The following is a 9248-nucleotide window of genomic DNA, read 5'->3' as shown; positions in this document are numbered from 1 at the left end:
TGGCACAAAAGCTGACATTTTATCCAGGGCTTTAGCCAAAAAAAACCAAAAAAACCCAAAAAAAACAACAACAAAAAAAAACCAACAACAACAACAACAAAAAAACCCCAAAAAACCACCAAACCCAAAAACCAATAGAACAAATAGCAAATACATAAAGCCACTAGAATACCCCAGTGATCCCTGCTTCAGTCTTTCTTCATGTTGTTACCTCAATCACTCTGGAACAAGCAACACTGAGTGCCTAATTTGGCCTGAAAATTTTCAGCCATATAGTAATGGAGAAGGTGAAAAGAAATGTCCTTTATTTTCAAACTGAAAAACTTGCAATGGGTAGAGAGACCTCCAAAATACTATCTCTATTTTTCATGCTGACAGTATAAGATATTCTAAACCTGCATTTGATTGGTTTATTCAAATATGCAACTGGTATATACTCAGATCCTGTATTCTGAGATGTTATACTCTGAATTCTCAAAATCTCTATTTAAACACACATTTTTCCCCAACTGCATTTTCAATTAAAAGTTCAAATTTCAATATGCATCTATCACAGAAAAAAGAAAACTCAAATACAAGTGTAATATAAGTAAATTTCCGCCCAGAGACAAAATTACTGTTTTATCAATTGCCATCAAACTACTACTTTCCTTTCACTGCTGGATCTTCAATATTTCTCTTAGACTCTTATTTTCCCACACAAATTTCTTCCAAATCCTCTCCAAATCTTCAACTGTTTCATTTCAAAATTTTTAAAAATTCATAATTTTCCTTTTTGTTGGATGTTATCTAGACATGACTCAAAACAGAACAAACAAATGCAAAATTTGAAGTTACAATAAAATATAAAACACATCATATACAAAATAATAAGTTATTCATTCTCATACTGCTCTTGCCATAACGTCTTTGAGACTGTGACAAAACCGCTGTAGGCCTGAAGAAAGCAGAATTTGCTACAAAATTTAATCAGGCTTTCTGCACAGTGTGGATTACAGTATGCTTGAGAAATACAAAAATCCACACTACCCTGCAATTTACTGTTTCATGAAGAAAGATGTTTTAATTTTCAGATGCATATGCAAGGAAGCAAAATTACATTTCTCCAAGAAACATTTACCTTAATTTTCTTAATTGCCATCTTAAATCTTCTTTGCCCTGAACAGTAAGTGCTCCCTAATTTTCTTCCCTGTTGTAATACAGTAGAAGTTATGAAAGAAAAAAAAATACTTCAGCCATCCTGTTGAAGACAAATTTTTAAATAATCAGTACATATCCTTTACTTAGATTCATATCCAATGGTTTGCAATGAGACACAATTGAATGACAAAAAAAATAGGCACTGCTTGTTCAAACTGGTATTTTGTATTGCTAGAGAAGAAGTTGCTCGCTCTGAGCTACAATTCAAGAGGAAGAGGAGCCAAATCCTCAAGTCATAGCTGAACCATCACTTCCTGACAAATGGCATTAGCATTTAACAGAAAGAGTTTGCATTAGCAGACTGTCACCAACTCTTAATATTTCTCCAATCACCATTACTAAATCCTTAACCAACAAATGCATAATTGTTTATGCTTTAAGGGTCCTGCCAAGCTCTTAATGGAGTTTCATGGATCAGCAATTTTCCACGTCTTATTTTGGGAATCAATGGACTGGAGGCCATAACACCTGCTCACCTTGCAGAAGCTGAGCTAGGATTTATATTTACAGTCTATCCACCAAGTCCTGAGATCAACACTGCCATTTCTTTCACACGTCCTTCACTTTATCAATGCAAAGGTTGTTTGTTTGCTTCTTTTGCCTTTTCTAACTAAACAAAATGTTTTTGAAGACTGGTAATAGAGTTCATGTTTCCCTTTCCTGCAACACACACACAGTTTTAGCAGAGCCTCTGTGCTACAGTAGCTAAACATTAACAACATTCTGTTCAAAACAGAGTTAATATTGTTATGGAATTACAAACTGCAGCATTGCACAATATTTGCAACAAGTCTTGTCTCAACAAAATAACATCAAAAATTGTGCCTAAAGGTTCACTGAAGTCACAAATTAGCCCACAAAATTTTTATTAATGAACATAATGTACATAATAACTTCATTTTACTCTAAAATCCTAGATTGAGATTTAAATGGCTGGCTGATAGAGAACCCATTCTTTTATTTATAAAGCAACTTCAAATGAAAGAGAAATTATAAGGCATGCAATAGCACAGCAAAATCCAGCTGTGGTTAAATTACATGCTGACATTCTTGTTCTAACCACACTCAGGAGCCACAGCCAGCACAGAGAGAAGCACTGGCTTTAGTACAGGCTGGTGTTTAAATACCTCCTCTAAGTCCTAGACTCTCATTGCTAACATGGGCGTGAACATGAGCTCCTGCTTCTTCATTGCCAGCAAGTATTTTATCTGATTCCCTTTCCCAAAGAAATCCCTTTAGAAATCCTAACACTCTCTAGGGCTACAACATTTAAAATTACATTTCTCCTGAAATGTAGGAGAGTGGGAAAGTGAAGCCAAATGTGTCTAAATAGGGTTAGCTGTGTGCATAACAGATCAATCATTAAAACTTTTTGGACTGTAGGATCTCCTAATGTGGGATAATTACTTCACAAGGGAGAAAGTGCCTTTCTGGTTAGTGCTCTTCTGGTCAATAAAGCAGCAAAGCTTAACAAAGGTTGATGCACCTTTAAAGACAGAAGTTAATATAAATTCGAATACTAGAGTCCCTTCTCCAACCACCAGAAAAATAGAAGTCCATGAGCTACTACAGTAAATGGATCAGATGACCCAGATATAAATACTGAAAGGCCTATGGAACTAACAGGAAGACCTTTGCTAATAAGCCTATAGAATATGCAGCTAGAAAAGATATTTCTTTCGTAAATTCATTCAGTCTCCCACCCAGGAAAATCTAAGTGAAGGGATCTTGTCAGTGTCTGAATCAGCTTGTTCAGCTCCTACTGCCACAACAGTTTTTAACTCCAGGAGATGCTTTGTGAGGTTTATGTACAGAAATACCACAGAAATACAGTTGGTTTCACTGGTATTACAGTAGCACAACACTGGCATTAACTTAGGCCTTCAGGTGGTAAGAACACGGCAATTCTCTATTACTGTGCATTTAGATAAGACATCAGGGGAAAATTCTTTACTGACACAGATTGCCCAGAGAAGCCATGGACATGCCATTCCTGAAAGCGTTCAAGGCCAGGTTGGATGGGCTTGGGGCATTGTCTAGTGGCATTGGGGCTGGAATGGGATGATCTTTAAGGTCCCTCATTCCATAAACCATGCTATAATTCCAGTTGGGTCATAAGGGGTGCAGGACCAGAGGCCAAAGGCTTAACCATTGATTACTGGAGGGAAGGCCCAAGATGGCTGAAAACTCAAATGGTTCAGAGACATTTTCAGGTTTTGGAAACACTGCCTGGTAGGATTTTTTAAAATTATAACATTTAAATTGTTAATAAATTCTACTCCCTGTGTATTCACAATGCAATGCAGTTTTAAAAATGTATCACTAGAAAGATACTAAAATACATAAGAAATAGCAAATTATCTCACAGTTATTACTGCTTTATAAAGAGGAATAAAAATTATGAGGCTGTGCTAATTTTATGCTTCATTCTGCAGATGAATGAAGATTTTCTGTCTTAAAAACATTTGCATTCCTCTCCTTTAAAGCAATTTTCAATTTTGCTGGATACAGCACAATTGCATCTACTCTTTCAGCTGCAATGGGTTGTTGAAATTGAGCTATTGCCCAGCACCTGCTCTTAGTCAGACAGCTGAAATCAGAGGTTAGGGGAAAAAATAAAGATTTTTTGTCATTGTAATGCAAGTCTCCTTTTAGCTTTGCTGCAGTCAGTGTTCAATTATGTTCTGTAACAACCTCCATTACTAGAGCCAGTGTTTTTCTGTTCTCTCTGCATATATTAACTTCCTTGGTCACACGTGAGAGCCTTCTTAGCAAAGCAGAGTCTTAAGAGACATTTGCCCATAGACTTCATGAGTCTCTATCTTTTTTGGGCTGTTGAGAATCCTAGTGTTCAAACGCATCTTCATTTTGAATGCTCGAAAGGTAACTGATACAATAGAACTTAAATTATCTCCCAGTGAAGGTCTGATAGGTCAAAATTAACCTGAAATTCCATCTAGTCTGTTGAATACAAAGCATTGAACAAGTAACAATGAAAGGCTCCCACGTAATTTTTATCCTATTTTTACAAGCTCTGAATCCTTCTCCCTCAGAATTTTTATCAGTTCACTGCGTAGCCCAGAAGTTTAAAGCTTCATCAGAAGCAGGAATCAAGACCCTGCATCTGTAGGAAGAAAGCCTACAAAGATTTTGACCAGCAAGGCTCAGCCACAAATGGGAAGGAAGTAGCTGGTGTGAGCAGCTACTGGGAGGGCAGGAGCAGGAGCTTTGCTTCTGAAGCAGGAAGTAAATGGACAGAGAGCTCTGAGACAGAGGTCAGAGGGTGAACATTGAAATTCAGGGTCTCAGGAAAAGGAAACACAGAGCAGGAAGTACTGGCATAATTAGAGTGAGGATCTGGAGCGGAAGATATTTTATTATAATAAATTGACCTTGAAAAGAAAGGACATCATTAAGGTGAAAAAGTTGGTGCCCAAAAATTTAGCCTGTTATAAAAGGGATGAGAATAGAAAACAGAGCATTGTAAACTTTTGAAAATTTAATTAGGAGTCTCAAATATTTCTCTTCTCTTTCCTCCATTAAACCTCCAAGTCCTGGAGTCACATGGTTGAATCTTAGTTTTCAGCAAAGGGAAAAAAATTCTAGCTGTCATGCCTGCCAAGAAAGCCTTGAACATTCAAAGCCTAAGAAAAAATAGGATATAAACCCAAACATTAACTTACATTTTTTAATAAATCTCATTATTTGAATGCAATCTGTCTTGCAGTTCTTAACATAAGATATAGCATTAGTGAAAGCCTAGCATCTGCCTTCTAAGCAGACAGCAGCTAAAGATCCAAAAAAAGATCCCCAGCTGCTATCATAGTCATCATCAGCACATAATGACTGGCATGCTGGAATTGTGGGTAGCTCATTTAAAGCTGTCACATATTCATGCACTCTCTGTTTGACAGATTAACCCCTTCCCTGGGATGCAGGAGCACGCTTGGTGCTCCCTCCCCAGCACCCCCTGTGCAGGAGAGCACGGAGGTGGCTCCAGTAACAGCGCTCACGGCTGGGAAGGTCAGGCCACACAGCAAGCCCTCAGTCTGTCACAGACACTGCCCCGTGGAGAAACCCAGACAACTTTCTGTGTGATGTTCCAGCTCCCTGACCAACAGCCCACTATCTGCTGCTTTGGGGAGTGGTATTAAAAATTAAATAAAGATTTCAGGGCTTCTTCCCGGCACTTTTTCAAGCTTCCATGTGCACGAACAAGAAAATAAAGATTCAAGCTGGAATTTTTCCAGACGTTTGCAGAACAATTACTCTCTGGAAATTCTCTTTATCTTCACCCTTGTGGATTTGAATGCCCCCTTGAGAAATCTTTCCCTCCTTTCACATTCATGAGAAGAGAGGACATAACAGTTACAATCAGCATACTCCAACCAAGTTGTAGAGGTACCTACCCTACATTTAGTAATTTCCCACTTTCCATTGATGCCACAATGGCCATCCATTTCTAACTTCCACTCTCCCAATGGAGTAGATCAGAAACAAATGGCAGATATGCCAGATCAGTCAGAAGGGCTGTTGTAGCTGCCAACAAATCCTTTGGCTGATTCAACCATTTTGTAATCATCTTACATTTCAGTGCACCGACTCTCAGCCAAAAGCCTTCAGATCTGTGCCTCAGCCCCCACCACAAAAGAGCAAAATCTGAAGACCTGAACTATAATGGTGTTATCAACAGAGCTAGAGAAAGCATCCAAATTCTCACTTCTGTGCTAATAGCCCCACTCTGAAGAGAAATAAAAGCTGGGTTTGGGGGATGCCAAATGAAGTAGCCCTCAAAATAGATGGAGTATCTATTTATTCCACCGCTTGGGGGAAGTGTAAAGAATGGAAATCTACAATAAAATTTACACATCCTTTCTTGCAGCTTTCACAGCTCTCCAGACATACAAGTAAACATTCATAGTCAATCCTATAAGAATCTATGCAGATTTAAAAAGCTGCATGAACTCTGAATATTCATTCACAAGATACTTCTGAAGACATTTTGTCACACTGTTCCCTTTTAGTAACATAGGATTTAAAAAAGAACTGATGAAATACTTTGTATTTAAGAGATTTCTTACAGGAAGACCTACTAATTCGCTTTCCTCAACATTAATGCCCTCCTGAGAAGCACTGCTTACTCCAAAGAAAGCTCCAGTTCTTCCTCAGTAGCTTTTATCAGGAAGCAGGTTCAAGTTACAGGTTGTAACCTGCTCAGTTCTGAACACATCCAGAATGTTTCCATGGATAGATGAACAACTGTGAAAACAAGTCCTAGTAATATTAGTGAATTCTGCCTCAGAAAAAAACTCACTTTTTAACAGATATGCTCGGTGAAGAAGATAATGAAGTGACCCTGACAGAACCTGGAACACCAACCACACCTCAGCCTAAAAGACCACACGACCTCAGTTTAATCCCCATTGTAGAGCCTTACCTGGTGTTTGAAATTCCCTGCCACTCCTGCTGAAGATGCAGTTCCACCACCACTGCCTTCTGCAGCCGGATGAAATGCGAGCCACACACGGCACACAGACACACGTGCAGTTTGACTGCTGCTTTGTGACCACTACCTAAGGGAATGTGACTTCTAATTCAGGGGTTTGTGGCTGGCAAGGAAACTTTGCCTGCTCACATGAAAGAAGGGGCACTTCCCATTCAAAATAATCTTGTTTCATTTGAGGGAAAAATTAAATGTGTGATTGTTCTATTCCTCCTTAGCTGCTAAATACAGGATTGAACCTAATAAACACATCTCTAGGATAAGGGCATCACCCTCTGTTGTTGGGGTTTTTCTTTTGTTTAAATCCACAGGGTTCCTCTTCTCCTCTTTCTCACATATTCAAGATGAGAGAAGCTTCAGCGAGCACAGCTACCAGCATTCCAATTAATTCAGCAGCAACCCCTGTGGACTGCTAACAGCAGACTGCGATTCTGTTTGGATTACAAGGTGCAGATAAGTAATTCCATCCTTAATCTATCACTGTCAATGCTGCTAGGGGAACAACTTATACCTGTGAGAAGTCAGGCAGAGGAAAAGATAGATTGGGTACAAAAAAAAATATTGTGGGGTAAAAGGACAGAAGAAATAGAGAGGATACAAATCCATTAAGAGTTCTGTGCACACATGCATGCAGAGGCAGGAAATGAGGGAATGGGATAAAGGAACAGGGTGCTAATATGAAAGCAGCAAGCAGGAAGGAGATATCCAGATTCCAAGCAAAAATTTTCAGTAGCAATGAAAATCTCACTTCCAGCATAATCTACGCCTTCCGTTGCAGCGGTCCCAGTGTAAAATGCCGGGGATGTTTGTGACCTGTGAATGCTGATGGATCCCACCACGCTGCAGCCACGATCAATAAACCTCAAGCACATCATCATGGAGCCTCAAAGCCTTCGCTTGGAGACCTGTCAGTAAACTGGGGCAATATTACAAACAGACAACAAAGGATAATGCAAAGATTGCAAAAATGGAACGACGCAGAGACAAGTGAATTTCTCAGAGGATGGAGTGCAAGGCAGAAAAGATGAAAGAGGAGGTAAGCTATTTAGACATTAGAGATGGAGAACATCAATAGCCCACATCTGTTTTATGTGATGGAAGATTTGGGGATGGAAAACAGGGAAAGTAATAATGAGACCTGGGATTAATTTTTCTTTTCCCTTTTAAAGGAACAGTAGTGACTCCATCACTGTATTTTACTACAGGTCATCATCTACAATTGAAGTCTGCCCACTCAGGCTAGTGAAGACCCCTTCATGTTTTTATCACATAGATAAAAATGTTCTACCCAATGGTATTTTATGTGCATATAGAAGACTCCTTTGATTCAGCTATAGGTTCTCATTGATTTTATGTTATTTGCTTGCCTGGCCAGACATGTCACAGGCAATTTATCCCAGGAAAGGTGAAAGAGCTGCCTTCTAAGCAGTCACATTAAAATAAAATGTTGCCATTAAAATATAGCTTGGAAAATTTTCTTTTTGACCCTTGGAATGTCCAGTGTTATAACCCGAATACAGATGCATTATTGATTATTCAGTTCTTCCCAACCTTACTCACTGCTTCCCACAATAAGCACATTCTGTGTTCCAGAATAAACAACCCAAAGTGCAGCCAAGCAAAGTTTATACCCTAAAAAAGGTATGGATTGCTATTAATGGTATGTTTTTTGGTGGCACAGATCTTTCAAAGAAGCTGCAAGGAGGGGAAAACCCAGGAAGTTTCGTGGTTCTCTTTTCCAACTCCTACCCAAATCCACTCACCTGGACTGCTTAAGGAAGACAGAAAATCAGCTCAAAGAATAAAATAAGGCACAGAAATAGTTTAATAGTAGCCAAGGGAGAGCTTTGTAGAAATATTTTTAAAATATGAAAAACAAATAAAGAAATTAACCCACTGCAGAGTGAAAGGATACAAAAATTAACAAGGACGGGGGGGGGGGACGGGGGGGGGGCGAAGGAGAAAGCAGCTAAGAAATCAGCAAGCAAGAGAACTTTCTCCGTGAGTACATCAACACTGCCAAACACAAGGAAAAGTGTGCACTGAAGCAAAGGAGAGCGGATCAGCAGCTGCCCGGCCAGGGAAGGAGCGCAGCTCCGCTCCCACAGGGCGCCAGCGGCCTCACAAGCGGCCTGTTCCTGCCGCGCTGACCCGCCTTCGTGGCCGACTTTGAAGCCGCCGCAGCAAAGCTCGGGCCCGGGGCAGTTTCGCTCCTGCCCGAGCCCTGAGGGAAGCGTGACCCAAAGCTCGGGCCCGGGGCAGTTTCGCTCCTGCCCGAGCCCTGAGGGAAGCGTGACCCAAACGCCGGGCCCGGGGCAGCTCCGCTCCTGCCCGAGCCCTGAGGGAAGCGTGACCCAAACGCCGGGCGCGGGGCAGCTCCGCTCCTGCCCGAGCCCTGAGGGAAGCGTGACCCAAACGCCGGGCCCGGGGCAGCTTCGCTCTTCCCCGAGCCCTGAGGGAAGCGTGACGGGAATGCGGGGCCCGGCGCGAGGGACGCTCAGGCCGGTGCAGGCCGCGCTCCCGCCCCGCGCACGCGCAGCAAGGC

Source organism: Melospiza georgiana, chromosome 4, assembly GCF_028018845.1.
Source record: "Melospiza georgiana isolate bMelGeo1 chromosome 4, bMelGeo1.pri, whole genome shotgun sequence".
NCBI classification, from domain to species: domain Eukaryota; kingdom Metazoa; phylum Chordata; class Aves; order Passeriformes; family Passerellidae; genus Melospiza; species Melospiza georgiana.
Note: the sequence above shows the minus strand (reverse complement) of the source record.